We start from the raw sequence: 21315 nt of genomic DNA, 5'->3' as shown, positions 1-21315 counted from the left end.
GAATAGGGAGGCTGCAGAGAAGCGCAAGGAATTCGCTGCAGGTGATTCAGGAGAGAATCACCTGCCTGGGGGCCCGTCTTTGGGGCCACGGGGAAGGGGTGCCTCCTGCCCTAGAGCCACCTGAAGAGGGCACGGACGTGACTTGTGGAGCTTTTGTGCCGCCAGCACGAGGCCAGGCGTGGCGCTGTCCTCAGGGGCCCAACGCAGGACAGTGGGAGGGCAGTGGCTGCTTGACCTTTGGGTCTCCTTTCCTTTCCCCTCCACAGGAGGAAAGACCACCCCCTGCAGCTTTCCAGGGCAAGTGGGGAGGGACAGGCGGGGAGGCTCTGGAGCAGACCCCTCTTCAGCCCGGGACTGTCCCCTGCCTCACCAGCCCGTCAGCCGAAAGGGCGCACTTCTCGCTCATTCCGGCGCAAGAGGCCGAGGGTCCTGGGTCTTCTGCCCACCCTCGTCCTTCCCAATATCCTAAATTTATCTGCTTCTTCCTTCGTACAGGAAAGCAGCTGTTCTAGGGAACTTTCCAGAGCATCTTAAAGATTAAAACATGGGTGAGTCTGTAAAATCTCTCTCAACATTTCGACAGCAAACAAAGCACACTCTGCATTAATTTCCCAATCCACAATTACTGTGTTGCTAGGCGCGTTTACTCAGAAGTATCATCATTAATGCACTGAAGCTTACTCATGCATAAAGGTGCGTGCGTGTTTGCTTTCTGACAATGAACTCTCTCATCTCCTTGGAGACAGTTCCGAATTAAAACAAACAGGGCAAGAAACGGGCTCTTCCTTGGCATTCCAAGCGTGATCTGCTCCTTCTTGGTGCATCTCAATGCAACTTTGCAGAGAGGGAGCCCGGCGCCTCAAGGCCAAGGGCCTCCTCTCGCTTAAGGGAAATGTTAATCTTTCTCTCGCTCTTTCCCACCCCTCTGCTTCATTTCTCCACCATTCCAATAGCGCTGCACAAATATTGATTTCCTGGGAGACTGACAGTCGGGAATCAAAAAACAGAACAGAACAGAACAGAACAGAACAGCCCCGTACCTGGACGGGGTTCACGTGCAGATGGCTAGAACTCCCTCCCACTCATCCTGTGCTCCTCCTGCTCCTCCTGACTGGCCAATGAATGGAACGTTTTGGTTGGATGCAGGACCGTTGATCATCCCCCCCCCCCCAAAAACCCCTGGCTGATAGATCTACTCTTTGCAATGTCAGATCTCCCTGGCAGCCCATGCCAAAATGGATTTTGTGGGCGGTGCCCGTGCACAAGACAAAGAGGGTGTTCTTGCAGCTGACTTAAGCAGCCACTGGGACTTGGGCAGATCTCAGCCGTGAAGCATCATGAATTGTCCGTACCACAAGATTTGTACTGGGAGAAAAGGGAAAACACCACTTTAACAGCTGAATGACTGAAAACGACTTCAGGCTCCCTCCAGGGCAGCCTTAGAGGTCCTCTAGACAGCTCCATGCTACATTAAGTAGGTTGTGAGGATGCAAAACAGGGTCACATACCTCATTTGTGCCCCGGAACCTCGAGCTGAAAAGAAGAGGGGGGGAAAAGCTGCTCACGTTACCCCTTGTTCTGGTCTTCCAGTTTTGCATCGCTACCCCTGCCCACAGTCACAGCACGGGGCAGCACCAAGACCAGCCTGGCTGATTTTGAAAAGCTCACCGGGGGGGGGGGGGGGGAGCTAATTAGGACTGCCAGGAAGTACTAAGGCTGTTGGGAAGACGGGAAAGTAAGACGTAAAGACGAAAAGAAGAACCAGTCACTTCTGCGTTTCAGCCCACAAGACGACAGGGCTCCATCCATGTAGTCAGTGTCATCATGGATAGCAACATCAGCCAACTCCGACTGATGCCAGGCAGCTAAGCAGGACCAGACCTCATTAGCAGCTGGATGGGGAAGAACCAGGAAAGCTCAGGACTGGAGATGAGGCTGCAGAATGGAAGAGAACACCCGGGAAGGTGGCTTCCTGCACTGATGGGCCACTAGCCAACTCACTGGTTAGGAAACGTCTCCCTCGGTGAACCCCACACCACGTGCTGCAGACTGTGGGCATGAGACCCACATCTGGCAGGGGGAACCGGAGCCTCACTCTCGCAGCAGCTTAGCTGAAGGGAGGCGGGGAGAAAGTCACCCACCTTTGCTGGAAATGAGGAAGGTAACACGTCCTCTCCCAGCCATTGCACGCAACCTGTCTATTCTATGCGAATCAACGGCTCTGCATGCCCTTCGTCTTGCAGGACAACCACTGCGGAGACAAAGTCCAAGGAGAGCAAGGAGGACAAAGCAGCATCGGAGCATTTCAACCATTTAGGATGCTGAATTACAGATTTCAAAGGCCGTCTCAGAAAAAAAAAACTTTACCAGGACAATTGAGCGAGAGATTGCTGAACTCACATGCATCACACACTGAGAGTCCAGGCTATCTCAGAAGGTCTCAACACACACAACGGGCTTTGAACACATTATAGGTATTAACTGATAAGTTACTGTGATCTGTATCACTTATAGCCTGGACCACATACAACCACTCCATCTTTGGTCTTCTCCTCCTCCTTCTCCATCCCAGTTTAAGTCCTACACCAGTCTTGCTACTCCAGGCATTTATGAAGTGAGCTGCAGCTCACGAAGGTTTATACCTTTTAATAAAATTGGTTAGTCAGAAAAGATACTACCAAAATCCTTCAGAAGGTCCCTCGGTTTCCAGAGCATCTTCAGGCAATGAAACAGGCTGAAGGCAGCTGGAGCTCCGTGACTTACAGACTCAACCTAGCTGACTTGGGCTTTCAGTTTGGAGCAGTCCTCTTGAGAAACGCCACTTCTCCATGCTTGAAGCACACGGAGGCTGGTGTGAGAGGAAGATATACCTTCTCAACTTGCAAGCAAAGGTCTGAGAGGAACTGGATACCTTCCACCTTAAAGTTCTGTTGCTCTTTCCCATATCAGTCCTAACCAGGAGACGCTGACCTTGAATGGTACGTAGCTTTCCATATTGACTTGAGACATGTTGTAGACAGCAAGTTAAAATGTGAAGTTAAAGTTAAAATGGCCTCCAAAACTGCATATGCTCATCTATACCCACCCCGAAGCTCTGGTAAGTCTTTTCAAAGTTGCCCAGGAAGTGGCCAGATTCTTCACTTTTCTTGTATTCTGCAATCTTGCACTTTCCACAGAACTGCTAGCTGTGTGGGACTAATTGTGCCAGAAGACCTTCCACTGTTCAACCTCTTCAATTGGAACTAACGGGCATGTTCATTTTGTTCTCTCCAGCCCCAGCCTTTTAAAATCCCAGTTCCATTTCTTAAAGCTTCTCCTTCTTGGGTTCAACTTTTCAGGGCTTTTCTCTTTCCCTGGTTCCACTCTTTTTGACTGGAGCTCAAAGGTGGTGGCTGCTTCCACCTCATGTACCCCAGTCTCAGAGTCTGATACGTTGTCCCTAGAGAGGCTGTTGCTGGCTGGACAGGCAAAGATGTCTTCCCGTTTCACAAGAGCAGTCAGGAGAGCTCTGACCTCCAACCCTAACCTAACGTCAGCCTTGCGAGGTAGACCAGACAGGAAGCATGGCCAGATGGGCTAATTCTACTTTACTGCGAGGTTGCATTAACAGAATCTTGCAAGTCTGAAAGCACGTTTCTCCCCCTGCCCCCTTTACAGCCCAAGAAACTAGGGAAGGTCTCCCCTGAGATGTTTTTCACACCTCCATTCCTGCCGCGGGCTGAGCTGCCTTTTGCCTGACCGCTCCCTTGGCCGCGTCTCTTCTCCCTGCCTCCCAGGGTCCTTCCCACATACCATTACACCTAACTGCCCTGTTGAACTGGAGCCTAGAAACAGAAGTAAGTTTTGGGCGTGCCAGTCTTTTTATTTCTATGCTGGAAACTACTTAGGAAAAATTTAAAAAAAGAAGGGAAGGTTAAAAAAAAGGTCCCTCGTTAGGCACAAGACAAGCACGTCCTTTCAAAAAATTTGACCGAAAGGGGGAAAAACTACAACCTCAGATTTCCCTCTCGGGCCCACTCGATTCCACTGCAGCCAATGGGTGGCAGAACGGCGGAGCCCACGGGGTGGGAGGCTGGGGATTCTCAGCCTTCCTCCTCCAGAAGCCCTCCGGGTCTTTATTGCTTTGTGGCAGTAGCCTGGCAGTTCTTATCATGCCACCTCTCTTGCAGGAACTGCCCCACCGGCCATCCCCCCCTTAATTTAGGGGTGTGTGGGAGATAGGGCTCCCCCACCCCGTGCTGCCTTTTTGGCAACTGAAAGGTAAAACAAAAATAAATACAGAAGAAAAACGGATCTAAATTCAAGAGTGAAACCCCGTGGCCATGTAGCATAGACGTGTATGACGAGAGGTTTCAGCCCTTCCTTCCTCCCTTGTGGAGACACGTCAGTCTCCCAAGCGATAAGCAAATTAAAACTTCACTAGAAAAAAGAGACGATGGATTGTAAAAAAAATAAAATAAAAAAATCTTCAAATGTCCAAAAGACAAGCTTTTGATAACGAAGGAGATGAATGCGGCTTGTTTAAAAAAGAAAATGCATTGCTCTGAGCAGTCCATGAGATGGTGCCGGCCTACTTTGCAGAGTTCTTGGTCAGAATATGAGATCTCTCCAGAATATTCTACAGAAAGCTTATGATCTAAAGTTTTTGAAACGGAAATTACGAAGCCTAAAGTGTGAATGAACACTGAATTACACACAATTCACTGGCTTGTACAGGAAAACAACAGAAAACAAAAAACAATTTGACTTGGTTTAGCACTACATGGGGGGGGGAGTCAAGAAACAGTTCCCCCCGTGTGCCTCTATCTACAGAAATAGTAAGTTTTCTTGAAGCAAAGACCCTGTTTTATTTTACCTAGACTACTTCTTTTGAACCCTGCCAAGCGTGCTGCACGGATTTCATATTTTCAGCAGACTCCGGAGGACGTCTTTACGGTTGCCTCTTGAGTCACCTTTTTAATGAGAAAGGCTTATCAGTATTTTAGGGAGACGAGAAAGATGCCAAGCAAGGGTCAGTCGCTTCCTTCAGAAGAGCGGGAACTGCTCTGCTCATCCCCCCTCGCGGGGCCGGTCCCCTCCTCTGCCAGGGCAGACTCGGGCGTCCAGAGTGGCACAGGCTGCGTCCCGCCATGAGCCCCCCCGGCAAAGAGGGAGAGCCCCCAAATCACTGCCGGAGGCTTGAGGAGGGTCGGAGAGGCTCGGGTTCTGAGGACGCTGCTCTGTACCTCTAACGGGCACGCGGGCTTCCTTTACTGCTATTCGCTGAGGCTCCGCACTTTTTTTTTAATCCCACCTTTCCTACTTTTACATATAACTCAAGGCGGTGAGCGCACCTAATCCTTCGGCTTCCTGTGCTCCACCACCACGGCCCTGTGAGTGGGTTGGGCTGCCAAAGTCGCCCGGCCGGCCCTCGCGCCTCAGGCGGGACTAGGACTCACCGTCTCCCGCTTTCTCGCCCGGAGCCTTCACCGCGAGGCCAACCCGGGTCTGTTTCACTTAAGGGCATCCTCCGTGGCCGGCTCGGCCAGGGCTGGGGAGACGCAAGCGGGGCCCGCCTCAGCCGCGGGCGCTTGCTGGGTGGCTTTGGGCCAGTCCCACTCCCGTGGCCTAGCCTACCCCACAGGGACGTTGTTGCTGTGGGGAAAATGGGAGGGAGGAGCACCACGCACGGCCCCTGGAGCTCCTGGGGGTGGCGGGATAGAGGGTCAAGCTGCTCCGAAGGCCCCCCGCGAGGCCTCTGGAGTTCGTCCCGAAAGACGCCGCCGCAGCTGCAGCGCCTCAACCGCTCGATCGCGCCAGCCCCTGCGCCTTTGATGAGATATGCGTGCGCAGAAGCGCGCCAGTCAAAGCAAGCCGGGCAGAGGGGAACTTGTTCTCCCTCGCGCTAATGAGCGTGTTTCAGCTTCACCAGTTCATTAGTTCCACAGAGCGAACAAGCTGTTTTCAAACCCACAACCCAAGTCCACGGCTGCTGGGGGAGGGGGCACCCTGGGCATCCTCTTCCTCCCGAACCCCAGAAAAGCACGGGGGCCAATTTCCACCCCCCGCTGTGCCCACGAAGTCCACCCAGGGCAGATGTGCTGGGAGCGCACGGCATCTCAGAGAGCCGCGGGGCATCTGAGGCAGGCGTGTGGGCTACCAAATTCCCCAGGGAGGCCGGCGGATGGCCTGCGAGCGCCGGGCGAGCCAGAACAGCTGCAGCAGGCGGGGCAGAGAGGGAGGGCGGAGGAGGCGCTCGTGGCGCCCGGGCGGCTGAAGGAGCCACGGTGATCCGGACCTCCCTGCCCGCTTACGTGCGTGCGCCGCTGGGCAGAGAACGCCGCCGAGGCCGAACGGGCTGAAAAGAAGCGAAAGGGACACCGGTTCTGTTTGATAGCCGCACCGTCCAGGGAGGCCGAGGCTACGCTGCAGCCGAGTCTGGGACTCTACACCCGCTTCGGACAGGCTTTCCTTCGCTCTGGCCTCCCACCTCAAATTTTCCCTCTCCAGCAACAGCGTGTCCTTGGCTAGCCTGAAAACCCCAAACAGAACAAGAACAAATAATCTTAAGGTGCAGATGGTGCCTTAAGAAACGCGTGACCATGAATGGACAGGAATCTGCTGTCGGACCCGCAACGCTTGTGGGGTGTTTGTGTTGCTAACTGAAACCAGCCTGGCAGGCGCTGGCAGCAGGTGGAAACTTGTATCGGTGGCTGAAAGAAAAGAAAAGGTTGGAGGCGCAGAGTACTCGCCAGACTAGCTTTATTTCCTTTTTTGGTCAGATAACCTCCTTAGTAGATTGAAGGGGTGTGGCGGACATAATACCTCAATTTCAGCAAAGCATCCGAAAAAGCGCTCCATGACACCTCGGCTAGCGAGCTAGTATTTGTGGGGGGACGGCACAGCAACGAAACAGAAACGTTGGGGGCTCCGGACTCATCCTCGGGATTCAGCCCTGGGCCTCGCGCTCTGCAACGTTTTCATCAGCAGGGTGGATGACGTGCCGGAGAGAACGCCTGTCACATCTGCGAGTGACGCAAAACGGGGTAGGAGAGCTAATGACCTAGATGAAAAAAATAAAATCCAAACAGTCTTTCTAGGCTGGAGATATGGGCTGAATGTTCACCAAAACGAAAGTTAACCGAGAGAAGCGCAAAGTTCCTCACTTAGGAAACAGGTACAGAACGAGCAGGTGGAAGGTGGGGGATTCCTGGACTGGCGCTTACGAAGTGGATCCGGGAATTGTAGTGGATAGAAAGTAAGAGTCAGTATTGTGACGTAGCTGCAAAAAAGGCACACGCAATCGTAGGTTGCACGAACAGCAGCACACCCGCCAAATCTCTGCAAGTCAGACCCCGCCCAAGTCCTGGGCCCACTTTGGGGCACCACACGGGGTCAGAGGAGGGAGCAAGAGTGATCTGGGGACTAGACACTAACTCCGATGACAAGAGAGGGAAGGAGCTGAGATGTCTAGCCTCCGAAGGAGATGACAGGAGCTTCCAAATCCCTGAAAAGATGTTCGCGACCTGTTCGGCTTCATTCCAGAGGGCAGAACGTGGAATGCGGGTTTGAATCACGGGAAAAACTACTTCCTAACAGTAAGAGCAGTTTAACAGCGGGACTACTGACCCAGAGAGTCAGTGGCCTCCCCTCACGGGATGCGTCTGGGGGGCAAGCTAGGGAGCGACGGGGGGGCTGGACTCGGGGGCCTCAAGGGCCCCTTCCCACTCTCAGAATCCCTGCTCGCCCTGCGTCCCTGTGCGCTTGCACGTCAGCAGCCTTCGTGGAACTGAAGAACGGAAGGTTATTCCCTGAAGAGTCCAGTAATTCAAACGCCCCAATTGTTATTTATGCTCACAAAAGCTGGGGCAAACCGAGGCGGCTGCAGATTCACGGCTGAAACGGGGCCAACCAGAGTGCGACTCGAATCGGTAGACCTGTCCTCTGTCACCAGCTCTCCCTGCCCAGCAGCGGGGTTGCTCCCGGGCTCGGAACCAGGGCGGTGCAAATCTCCTGCGGAGCAAATACGGGCTGGGCCCAGGAGGCGCCGGCTGCTGACCCAGTTTGCCCAACTGCCTCCTTTGCGCTGACCCCTCTGTGGAGGCCTGCTGAAGGGAGCCTCGCTTTGGCCTCCGTTTATGGGTCCTCCTCCTCCTCTACCGGGAAGGCAGTGGCGATCCCAGCAGCCGTGGGCTGTCCGAAGGGGAACTTTCTCCCCGGTCAAGCCAGAGGGAGGGTGGGTGGTGCTGTGGCTGGGCAACCCGCTAAAGCAGGGTTTCTCAAACTCCGCAACTTTAAGAGGCGTGGACTTCAACTCCCAGAATTCCACGCCTCTTAAAGTTGCGGAGTTTGAGAAACACTGCGCTGAAGTCAGGTTGGGCTATTGAAAGAGATGAACTGCTCATTTAGCTGCTCCGTGAGCGTCACGTTAAGCCAACCTGGGGCCTATTTGTTTGGACAAACATACGGGCAAGCCAAACAGCCAAGTCCGAGAGGGTGTGGTTTGAGGGTTCAGCTTGCGTGAACCTCATTGCGTGTGTGTGAACGGCAGGTGGGGACACCGCGCTGGCCTTTGATTTACGCAGATGGCCTAGCAGCCCAGCGCCATGAGGCTGCAAAGCAATTCTGATGCCAAGACAGATGCCAACGAGAGAGCCTTGCCTAACCTCTCCCCCACTTGCAGCAACTTCACTTCCCATCATCCCCAGCCATGGTGGGCCCACAAAGATGGGGCGTGGGCCTGGAGGATCCCCCTGGCTGTCCCTGTGGCTGTCCCAGAGCGTCACACCCGATGAGGCATCAGCCTTGAGTTCCTGAGGCAGAGGGGACTGGATTGGGCCCTTCCCTTCGCTCTTACAACATGGGAGGCTCATGGGACCGGGACGACGCCGGAGCCCCAGCCTGTTCTCAAGAGAACGCGCCTTAAAGAGTTAGCAAAGAGCATCAAATCCGGAGCTTCCACGTCTGGGGGCAATTCAAGGCTTCAGTCGTCTGTCGGGCTGGTGCCTCCAAATACGAGTACGTTCCCCAGCCTGCCTCCTTGCGGGTGGCGCTGGTTCTCACGCAGCGGCGTTTCCTCTCCAAGGTGCCCTGGAGAGCCTCCACCGAGGGCTGCTCACAGGGCCCACAGCTCTCAGCAGCAGAGCAGAGGACGCCCCAAGCTTTCCCTGCCAGGAGCCCCTCCGTGCCAGCAGCTGGGGAACGGCAGGGCCTTGCTTCTGGAGCCAGCGGGCTCCCCGGGATAACTGGCAGGGCCCTTGCTCTGAGCCAGGCCCGTCTCTCTCGCCCGGGGGCTTGAGAGCCTGGCGACTGTCTTAGGCCTGTGAGGCCGCTGGAGCAGAGGGTGGCCCTACGCCTCTCGGGCCTGTTCGTGCCTCTCATGCCATCACCCCGTCCTTCCCGTCTCCCCGCCCAACATCCCGCGGGGCAGCTCTCTGGGTGCAGAGGCGGGCAGCAGAGCTCCCCGCGCCGTGCAGCGTCTCCTGGGCTGCACGGGTGGGAGCCCTTATGCAAATGAAGGCCAATCAATTCCAAAGGTATTTTTAGTCCCCCGACTGCCTGGCCTTGAGCTGATTAAGTAGCTGAATACATTTACCTCAGCTGACCCGGGTGGGGGTACCTGGGTGGCCTGGCGTCCAGGCCACGGAAAAGCTAAAGCTTTGGGGCACCCAGCAGAGCCTCAAAACAATTGTGGCTGAAAGAGGCTGCAGCACCCCCACCTTGACCAAGCTGGGAATAGGAGTGCCCTGAGAGGCCCTGGAAACTGGCCGTTTTCTGTTCCAGCTCCCTTGTTATCCAGGATTTCCAATCCTTCATCCTTGGTGCTCTGGCCGGCAGGGGGCAACCCAGGAATATCAGCAGGGGAGGGACATTTCTCGAGGCCACTGCACGCCCTGCTGACCTCCCGCCCACCGGACTGCCCAAACGGCTGCATTTCTCTAAATCCCCCGTGGAAAAGGCTGCTGGGGATCAAGAGAAAGTTTAAACTGTTCTAACATCTGGAAGAGGAAGCCCTGATCCGGCTTTGAACCCCAAGACTGGCTACTGATTATGGTTTGTAGCCATGGCCTAAATTTTAAAAATAAATAAAAGCTGTACATGTGCATATAACGCTCCACGCCCCAGTAACAGGGCTCAACAGGGCACAAAACGTCCTGCAGAAGAGGGCGAGGCTGGCAGGCAAGACAAAGCTCTCTGCGCTGTGACCCTTTGCTGCAGACCCTTCGTGCCCTTCCAAAAAGCAATCTCGGGTGCCTTCGGCATCCGACCCACTTGGCCTTCTCTCCCTTCTGCCGCTGGCCCGTTCTGAGAAGCAGCCCTTTGCTTTTGCCTCCTGCAGCGCTGGGGGCAGCTTGGCTGCAGACAGGAGATCCTGAGACCGAACATCGGTTCCACCTCCAGAAGACGAGGAGAGCAGGGGATCTGCTCTCCTAGATCTGACCCAAATCAAGAGCAGGTTGGGGAGGTGACCGCAGCGGGAGCTTTAGGAGGAAGCAGCCAACCGTCTCGGGCTCAAGATCCTCCAGAAACAGAAGTGGGAGCAGCGTCACACGCGCACAGTGGATTTCGGGACAGCCCGTTTCAACAGAAATGGAGAGAATGATAGGCAGGACGCGTGGAAAGAAATCTCCAGGCCGACCAGAGGGCAGGCAGTTTGGGAACTTCTCAGAACCAAGATACCGGAAGGGCAGCTGCACACCCTCCCAATGAGAAAAGCACCATCATGGATGAATCGGGACATTCTGAGCGAGCTAAGAGTTACAAGGAGCATGGACATGGAACGGAAGAAGGGAGTAACCAGCAGTGCAAGTCTCTGAGGAAAGAAAGCTAAAACACAGACTCTGCCTTGCAAAGGAGGCTAAAAGAGTGGCTTTGAGGTGGACCAACGGTTTGCTAACCATGGCTGGCGTGTGGTAAGCACCCAGCAAAAACGCATAAACCACCGACTTCATTAGTTCATTCATTCATTTTAAGCTGCTCTTCTGCTAAGCCAAAACTCAGCCCAGGTAACCATATGAAAAGACAGAATCCAAAAAGATAAACATGACCACCAGAATTAATGCTACAGTTGGGAGGCTGGCATTGCTAGAAATCCAGGGGAAAGGCTGTGCTGCCTGCGGGGTGGGGTGGGGAGAACAGGGAAGACCCAAGCCTGTTGAAAAACAACCCCCCCAGTAGAGAAACACCGGGTGATTCTGGGCAGCGAACTCATCCTTCCACAGCTCTTTGGAGGAACTCCTCTGGCACAGCAGGAGCTCACACACATTCTTGATGGGGTAGGAGGCACCCAAATCAAAGGACTCACAGAGATGTCTACCAACCTTCGATTTTAAACTGAGCCATTTCTTTTGGACCTCTTCCTTCTCAGACCCTAAAAATGGTTCTCCTCCCTCTTCCACCACTGCAGGGCCAGCCGAAAGAGAGATGCCCAGGTGGGCCAATCGCCATCGAAGGCTGTTGCCCATAGACTTGTAGCATGGATTCATTCTCTGCCCCTCACCCCTGAACCCCCACTGCTTGGCTGCCCCTTTTCTCCCTTCTCTACACGGGCTTCATTTCTCTCCCCCAGCTCTTTCCCCCGGCCAGGTTACAGGCTGGTGTGGCGCAGAGGTCCTTGTCCTGAAGCAGAACCAGCTGCTCCAGTCTGGTTCCCATCATACACGGCCTCCTTATGCTGAACCCAAAGGGGAGAGGTACAAGCGCTTCTCCCACTTTGGATGGCGCTGGGCACTCTGGATGTTTCAACGGGGACAAGCGAATCTGGAGACAAGAGACTCCAGGCTGGCAATTAATTGATTATGTGCCATCAAGTTGTTGTCAACTCCTAGCAACCAGATAGACAGATTTTCTCCATGACGATCCATCCCTAATCTGGTCCTTCAGGTCTTTCAGTGGTGCCCCCATCACCCCTATAACTGAGTCCATCCCCTTGGCTGCTGGTCATTCTCTTTCCTTCCACCTTTCCCAGCATCGGAGCCTTCTCCAGAGAGCCAGGTCTTCGCAGAATGTGCCTGAAGTAGGATAATTTGAGCCTGGTCATTTGGATCTCAGGAAAAGCTCCGTCAGACTGTCACAAAGGAGGCCTCAGTCTTGAGAGAAACCTTTTTGCTGGAAGGCACCCACCCATCGAGGGGCCCAGGATCCATCTGAGAGTTGGCAAAGCAAAGGGGCAGTAGAAGAGGTGAATGCCGCGGCAGCCAAGAGGTAAGGAACTCCAAAACACAAGGATTGGGACCTAGAACAGATGCAGCTGGGCAGCAGAACTGGAAGAGAAAGGGACTCAAGGTGGTGATGAAAGGAAGGAGAAGCACGGGACCCCAAACTAGCCCATGTTCTGAAATTCAAAGCAATTGCATCGGTGCCTGTCCCCTCAGTTACAAGTTATTTGCCATTTGTAAGCCCTTGAAGAGGAGATCTGCCATTCTGAAACGCAGAATGTAAACATGAACATATTGGCATGTATTTTTTAGCCAGCACCGAGAATATTGGGCAAGATGGAGCACAGGGTTAACCCAAGGCTGTTGCCTGCAAAGGGCTTGGTGTGCATTCGCTAAGGGTGGAGGACGGACCATCATTTACTCTGACTGCACGCTGCCATCCATCTCTTCATTTTCTGGGCTCTAGTAAATAATTGGTGACGGAGGATCTTGCAGTACAGGTAAATTAAACAGCTTTGCTCCCAGAAACAACAGGAGACATTTCAGTCACCACCTTCTGGTTGCATCCACTGCTAGAGGCTGATCAAAATTCTCAGGAACAAAAGAGCTTCAGGCTGGGACAGCGCAGATGGTGGCCACCCTTCATATTTGAACTAGTTTAAGCTAAACCCAGGAGAGCCAAAGAAGAGAATAAGGATCCAAACGTGAGCAGGAGCGTCTGGCACAGTCCTGGGGTAACACGGAGCCAGAGGATGAGATGGGCAGCCAAGGAGACAGACAGACAGCAGACAGACCAACTTTCCCTAAGTTGGTGCCCTCTTTCACATCAGGAATCCAACCACAAGGTTGGGGAAGCTGCTTCAGAGCTGCCTCACCAATGGTGGAAGGCACCTCTTGCCTAATCAACCCATGTTGGAAATCAAAGGCTGCAGGTGATCGCTCAGTTCAGTGGCACCGAAGAACTGAAGGGTACGTATCAGAGACCAACTGTGTTCCACATCCCATCCCCAACGGGATTTTTTTCCTTTGCAACACTGGTACAGTGAAGAGGTTCAGAAAGTATGCAAGATGGTGACCCACTGGGTGCTCAGGACTTGCAAAACCTGGTGAAAAGGGACCAGCTTGCCCTCCTCTGAGGCAGCCTTTTCCAAGCTGGCGCTCTCTAAGTGCGTGGCATGACACCACTGGGCACACCGAAATGCTGGGATGTTGGAGGTTCGCTTCATCCTCCAAAGGTAAATTGAACAAATAAAGCCAGGGTCTTGATCCAAAGTGGTGCTCACAATGACTCAGGTGGGGTAGCACTTGCAGGCCAAATGCATTCTAGCCAATACAGCGACCAAAAGGGACCTTCCTCTTCCGAGGCGAGCAGCCGCCGCCATCGCCCAGCGTTTGCTTTTACCTATCTGTCGAAGCAGCCGCCCCGAGATGCCTCTTCGTCTCGTTCTTGCAGGGCTGGGGTGTTTTCTCTCTCTCCTGCACCTTTCTGACAAGCGGCTCTACATCATAAGCTGCTTTGAAAAATGCCTTCTCTGTCACCATGGCAGTGCAACTCACGTCCTCCGCAGCAACAGCCAGGCCGATCTGCGCGCTGGCTGCTCCAAGGAGTCGCCGAACCCGCTTTCCCATTTCCAGGGGCCCCTTCTCAGAACCATCCTGGCCTTGGCCGACCCTTCCCCACCTTTCCTTCCTAGCTCGTGGCCAACCCTTGGTCCGAATTAGTCCCTTCCCTCAAAGCGCTTAGAAACGGGTTGAGGAACGGTCCACTCCAACCTCTGGGCCCCAAATAAGATTTGCTCACCCAACAGGCTCCCGAGATCTGATCCCCAGATCAGTTTGCCTGGCTTAGATCACAAGGAGTTTTGTAAGCCTTGGCTTATGCCCGGGGGCCAGGATGCCCAAGCCCGCTCTGATCGCACTGGCTAATGGCATAGAGGTTACAAGCACAGCCCTCAGCCCAAGGAAATGGGTCTTGTGGCTCAGGTCACCGTGCGTGAACTCAGCCAGCTGTGGCTTGATCAGGAAGCCACCGCTAGGACGAGCGTGCTGTGTGACCCAGCCAGTTACGCCGTGGAGAAGTCCTTGCACGCCAACAACAGCTTGTCCGACAGGAGACTTGGGGGTGGGGGCAAGGAGAGAGCGGGGAGGAAGCTGCCTGCAATGGGCAGAACCGTCTGCCTCTGGAGCCCACCAGCCCGCACTTGCCCACCATCCTGCTCTGCCTGCCTCCCAGCTGAACAGGAGAGAATTCCCTGTGCTGGATTCTCACAGCTCCCTGGACGGCCCTGGGACTGAGGGTGGGCCTGCAGCTTCAGAGGAGGGGGCTGTCCTTCCACCCGCAAGACGTACGAATTACCGTTATTAAAGAAATGAACACACGTGGGGAGAGGGGAGGGGGCTCGCCTTATCTAATGTACAGGCAAGCTTAGAGATTTTGTATTTTTATTAAAAAGCCGGTGCAAGAAACAGCCAAGGAGGGAGGCTGCTTATTTACCAGTCAGGGTTCAACACGACTCTTCTTCTAGCCCACTCCTGTCAGCGTTATCGATGACACTCCCTGAGTGATTGCCAATTATTTTTGGATTTATTTATTTTCTATTTATTATTGTAACTTTGTGATTTTTTAATTGTTTTGTAAACTGCCCAGAGTCGTTTAATGTGATTGGCGGTGACAAATTCGATATATAAATATATATAATTTTTTTAAAAAATTAGGCAGGACAGTGGTCAACCTGGAATAGCCCCCACACTAGAACTGCAATCAGACAATACTTGGAAGGCATGCTGGCTGGGGAATTCTGGGAGTTGAAGTCCACCTATCTTAAAGTGGCTGAGATTGAAAAACACTGATTTAGAGGGTTTTCCTGGAACAGGTGAGGCTAATGCCTATGCAGACCCACTAAACTGTATTAATACAGTTCTGTGAAAAGGTGAGGAGACCATTCCTTGTTTGGGGGTGTTTCTTGGGTAAGTTTCCTTGAGCTTTGGGTGGATGTGTGGAGAGGGGCTCCTTTTCAGGTGTTCCTGCTACCCCCAACTGCTCAGTGACCACCACAGAGCTGAGCACAGAGGAACGTCTCTGCATCCTTTACGTGCTCTTTCACTTGCAACTTCATATTTCTTGAATTTGAGGAGGGGGAGAGTTCTATTTAATCATTTTATTTTATTCCATTTTACTTTCGCCTCAGCCAGGTCATATGTGGCCCAAATCCAGCGCACTGTAACTTTTGGGATACGGTTATGGGAGGCTGCCCTGAAGAGACGAAGCCACGCTTTTCTTCCCTCAAACTCTCCTTCACCGGGGTACCGAGGGGAGGGCTAATCAGTCAACGCCGCTTTGGAAAGAAGGCCGTCAATCCTGAGAAGTTAACATGGGAGAGCCTCCTACGTACCCCTTACTAAGACCCACCAACCTCAAGACTTTAGCCTGTTCATAACAGCGTGCAGGTGGAACTGCTCATTCTTCAGAGGGGATGATCCTATTCCAATTTCTCTTGCTGGAGATTTATATTTATCTTTATATGGATGTACTGCTTATTAAGATTAGTTTGCTGTTTCATTTTTAACCCTCCAAAAAGCACTCAAGACCTGGCTTTTCCCCCAAGCCCTGGGACAGAGTGAGCTTCATGAGATGCACCTGTGGTGGGCTACATGGGAAAGTTTAGCTATGGTGCCAGGTCCTTTGGTTGCAATATTTTTATTTTATAGGTAGTCCTCAATTTATGACAATTGGGACAGGAACTTTTGTCACTGATGCAGTTGTTAAGTGAGGTGCACCCAATTTTATGACCTTTTCTGCCACGGTTGTTAAGCGAATCTGGCTTTCCCCATTGACTTTGCTTGTTGGAAGCCCCCTGGGAAGAATGCCAATGGTGATCACATGACCCTGCAACTGTCATAAATACATGCTAGTTGCCAACCACCCGAATTTTGGTCACATGACCACGGGGATGCTGTGTCAGCCATAAGTACGAGGACTTAAGTCAAGGGCTATCTGTACATAGTTGTGGTTTTACCTCTTGGCTGTGAGCTGCCTGGAGTTTGGTACGAGATGGGTGGGTCTATAAATGTTTTAAATAAATAAAAATAAATGTGTGTCTCTATTACTAAAGTAGTGATTTGTGGAGAGGCTTCAAAACCCAGTCTGAAAGAATATTTCTTTGTCCCAGTTTGGTGAGGGTGTCCTAGTCTGCTGTCTCTAGGAACTGCCGGGTTCACAGCACATTTGGCTGCCTCACGGCAAAGCCGCCCGTCAGCTCCTCCTCGCCTGCAGCTCCTGCCCTTTCAAAAGCTGCTTCTTGGAAGGAGCTGCCACGGGTGAGCCCCTGGCTGGGCCAAAGACAGGGCTCTGGAATTCCTACTGCCACGAGCCACCCTCGAAAAGGCTCTTTTCCGTTTAACCCAACCGCTGCCATTTCTTGGGCTTAAAGACTAACCTGTTTGACGGCATATCCTTCCCATCGCTGGAGAGTAGGAGTAGCACTACTAGCGGGCCTCTCAGGCATCATGCGCTTCTAGCACGGCTTAGTCCAGTGAAGCGATTCCTCTCACGTGCCACAGTCAACCCAGCAGCCCTTTTGGCTCGGCCAGACAGGCCCAGGAAGCTCGAGGCATCTTCGCCCTCTTTAAATTCACAGTCAAAGCTTCTGACCAGTAACACTTATTGACGAAATTAGGAAGCGCATCACCCAAGGATTTCAGCAACGGCTGTGTTTTGAGAACCAGGCCTCGATCTAGGAGCAATGCTCCAACCCTTTGGCACCCCTTCCTCCTTCCTGCTCTACATAATGGACTACTTGGCCCCTCTCTGGTTGGCTTCCATCTGCTTCTGCAAACGGCCAGATTCGCATCTGCGTTCTCTGTTACTGACCGTGTGAGAACTATCCCCCGGAGGTACTTTTCCTGGCTCTTCACAGCCAACCCAGGACTGATCCTTTGTGCAGCTTCATCTCCTTCCCCTCTCTCGTTTGCGCCAGTGACACAGCATCTGCACTAGCCCTGCTCCTGGCGTAGAGCAACGCCGCCCTGCCAAATCCTCCTCTGCTGACTGCTAGCCAAACGCACATGTCCCCCAGTGTGATCTCTGCGCCGGGACTATTAGAAACAGTATTTTGCTCTGTATTTGGACCTGAGAGGCTGCTTAAACTAATTCTTTCCCTATTCAGAAGTAATTATTCCCTACTTCTTTTCTTTTTGGTAAGCACAGTGCATCAATCTGCTGTGAATGAGCCACACTGCTAGGAGAGCTCTCAGTCTCTCGCCCATCTGCACGTGTGGTACACATGCAAGCACACGCATATGCACGAACAGAGGAAGCCTATCTGCCTCAGTTCCGGGTGGGCTGCACCGTCCTCAGCCGGGTCTGTGTTGCTCAAATACATTTAGGGAACGAGGAGGAACAAACAGTCAACGTCTTGAACTTCAACCACCCAGAGCTCAGACACCTGCTGGCTGCCATCCAGCTCTTCTCCAGCCCTCTTCTCTTTGCTTCACTCATTAAGTACAAGCCTGTGGCTGGATTAGGCCAAGGGTCTCCTACCCAGCGCCTGTTTCCACAACAGCCAAGCAGGGACCAGCCACAGGAAGCCCACAGGACCACAAAATGACTCTCCTTCTCATGCTTCTGAGCAGCTGGCAGCCAGATAACCAGTGATCATAGCGCCTTCTGTCAATTTCTCCCACGCTCAACCATCCACCACAGAGTATCAGAGGGATGAAACTGAGCCTGAGTGCAGAAGAATTGATTGACTGATTGATTGATTGATTGATTGATTATGTGCCATCAAGTCACTATGAACACTTAGCAACCACATAGACATGGACTGGCTTTGTAAAATATACTTCACTGGGTTTGTGGAAGATCTAACAGGTTCATTTGCGAGACGTGCCACGCTGACTTAATTTTAATACCAGTTAGCTTTTGCTCTGCCCTACTCAGGCCATTTTGTGGTGCTGGAGAAGACTCTTGAGAGTCCCCTGGACTGCTAGGAGGTCAAACCAGTCAATCTTAAAGGAAATCAACCCTGATTGCTCATTGGAAGGATCGATAATGAAGCTCAAGCTCAGATACTTTGGTCACCTAATGCGAAGAGAGGACTCTTTGGAGAAGACCCTGATGCTGGGAAAGATGGAAGGCAAAAGGAGAAGAGGACGGCAGAGGATGAGATGGTTAGAGAGCATCACTGACGCAATGAGCATGAAAGTGAGCAAACGCCGGGAGGCAGTGAAGGACAGGAAGGCCTGGCGCGATGTGGTTCATGGGGTCACGAAGAGTTGGACACGACTGAACGACTGAACAACAACAACAACTCAGGCCATCTGCATGTATGCTGCAAATTCATAAACGGGGTAATTTATTCAGCATGCTATAAAAATGCACTGGGTTGCTGATACTTAGATTCACCTAGACAGTTCTGGAGCCAGGACTCAGAGCAGCTTTTTCCTTGCTCCTGACTATGCTCAAGCTACACACGGTTGCTACGGCTCCAAGTTCCTCCCCCAATTGTCAGAATTAAAAGAATCACCTGGTTCAACTTGCCCCTGATGCGAGACTCCACTTGTACAGCACCATCGAGCAGCTCTGTTCCAGGAGCCAACCCATGCATGGACCCAGCCTTTCCATCCTGCCCCCCCCCCTTTCCTGCAGCCGATCGGTCTAGAGTGTTTCTTAGCAAAACTGCATGTTCTGGGGAAGAAGATGGGTGCCGAGCCTCAGCAGCTGTTCTCATCTAAGGTGTCACCGCTTGGTTGCTGGCCGGGTTCATGCAACATCCGAAGTCAGTGATGGGGTCCCTGCCACACACGGAGCCTGCCTGTTGTGTGCAAACCCAGCCCACGAGCGACAATACGGCCAGGGCAAGCGGTAGGCACCCGAGGCACCTGGAGGCCAGACAGTTCTGGGGAGCACATCACACAGCACTGAGGCGGGGGGGGGCTTTAACCTTTGCCCCTCTGGTGGCCTGCATCAGCACCTCGCTGTCAGAGCAATTAGCGGTGCGGTTTGCCACTAAGCACTGTAACCAGGAGGGGCACGTGAGATGGGGAGAGATGCAACTCTGACAGTCCGGCGCACAGACCCAGGGTTCAGCCCCTTCCACCAGCAGCCCCCTTCTCGCTCCATCCACTCTGCACGAACGCGCCCTCCCCTCCCGCCCAGACCTCTGGCCCACCTCTGGAACTTTCCCGGAGAGTCCCCGGCCCCAGCAGGCAACTCTGTCTAGACTCCAAGCGAACCCAGCGCAGCGAGGGGGAAGAAGGAGGACAAAGACAGCCTATCCTCCCACATGCAGAAGACAAATTAGAGTCACCCAGTTCAAAAGACAACAGCAGATTCCGATTAACGTCACTGAAAGGTGCCCTTGCCCCACAGACGACCTGCCGTGAATGCTTTCAGCCACCTGGGCTTGGCGATCTCTGCGCCGTGCCGGACTAAGCCTTTCCAGCAGCGCAGCCCCATTCAGGAAGCTGCTTCGGACGCGCCGAAGGGCCGGTACCGTCCCTTGGATGCTGACCCAGGGGAGCCCCGGCCAGGAATGCGTCAGGCAGCGTCACCTCCCTCAGCCCCGCAAAACCTCTCGTGGGGGCCCTGCAACCCAACAGCGAGAGCAGCCTCTGGCTTTACGGGTGCCCCTCCACAGGACAACCATGGGAAGGGCACCGCCTGGAGCCTCCTGGCAACATGACCTCATGCCGCCTGCAAGCACAGCCAGCGCGGCAGCGTCTGCAGAGATGAGTGGGTGAAAAAGATGCATCGGATTCCAGATGGTGTCGTGCTGGTGAGCAAACAATAGGCGCTACGGTGGGAGCACAACATGACCCGCCGGGGCCTCCAGTTCTGACTGCCTGTGGGGACGGCCACGCCGAGGGAACCCAGCCGGTCGTCCGGGCTCAGACACCGCTGCAGCCCTGGGGAGATACCCTCCAACCAAGGGAGGAAGCCCAGTCCCTCATCCCAAGCCCAAAGCAAGCCAGTCCCAAGCATGCGAAGACCCGGGATCAGCACAGCCCGCTTCTACCACGTGGCCAGGGAGGCGCAGCTGTGCCGCCACCAAAATCCAACCCCACAAATAAAAGAAAAGAAAAAACCCTGTAAAAAATGTGCCTTGGAGGCCCAGGAAATGCAGAACGAACGTAGCGTAACGCGCACGGGGCAGGATGCGAGCGGGGGCCATGGGAGGGCAGCTCTGTGCCTCTGGCTGAGTCAATGTCCACCCAACGGAGGATTCTTCCCCAGATCTTCTCTTTGGGCCCAAACACCCTTCTGCACCCTCAGGACGGCTTCGGTCAGAACTCTTGACTCTTCCCTCATCTGTTGCACACACATATACACAATTGCCCTGATTCCCCGTCTGTCGGAAGGTGTAAGAAACACGTCCTAAGACTGACTGAGGACCAACTGATGCAACTGACCCCTGGCATCAAGATCTACTGATCAGCAATTCACACATTAAACGTTTCACTGGACCCTCAGTGGTCAGAGCAATTTATGTATCGCTTTGCAATGCTCAACTCAACCAATCTAGAAAGATAAGGGTTGTTCACACAACACACCTCCCCTGGTTACAGAATCCACCAGTGTTCTGGGTTTATCTAACAGGGCATGCTGCCCAACAGGTAACCAAGGTTGAAGCTAACCAAGGTTAGCATGTTGCCCAAGGGCAGCCAGCAAGTTTTTCACTGACTAGATCAAGCCAGTTGTGTGAATTCCCCCACATACTGCTTTGGGACTGGAAGGGCAGCAGTCAATCCGGGGCCTCCCCTCGATCTCTTTCCCCAAGGCGCCCTTTCCAAAGAAGAGACGCCCCGACAACCGCCCCCTCCCGCGCCATACAAGGCCTTCAGCAGAGGGGGCTTTCTCCACCCCTCCCACGCCCAAGCTGAAGCCCCGCTGCCCAGACTCGCTCCCAGGAAGGAGGCCCTCTCCGAGCGCCCGGGACCCCAGCACCTTCCCCACCTCAGCAAAACTTGCTGCCGCGCTCCAGCCCCCGAACACCGGCCGCGGCCTCAGCCGGCCCCTCCCGGCCACCGCTCCCAACTCCGCCGGGAAGCGGGGTGGGAGGCGGCCATTCCCAGGCCGCCCAGCTCCCCTCGCGCCCCCACCCGCGATCACGCCCCCTCCCGGGAAAGGAGGGAAGGGGCGTGCCTCCTCGACCCCCGCCCGCGGTGCCCGGTTGGCTCA

The 21315-nt window shown here is 53.7% G+C and overlaps 1 protein-coding gene across 5 annotated transcripts in view; it reads right to left on the bottom strand.

Annotated features, from left to right (window-relative positions):
• The window catches only part of SHANK3 (SH3 and multiple ankyrin repeat domains 3), a 317497-nt gene that overhangs the window by 122259 nt on the left and 173923 nt on the right, over positions 1 to 21315 (bottom strand). The window lies entirely within an intron of this gene.

The sequence above is a fragment of the Python bivittatus genome, unplaced genomic scaffold (assembly GCF_059951505.1).
Source record: "Python bivittatus isolate LINGU-HERP-01145 unplaced genomic scaffold, Pbiv_v1 ctg000730_np1212, whole genome shotgun sequence".
Lineage (NCBI taxonomy): Eukaryota > Metazoa > Chordata > Lepidosauria > Squamata > Pythonidae > Python > Python bivittatus.
This window is presented reverse-complemented; position numbering and strand designations above follow the sequence as displayed.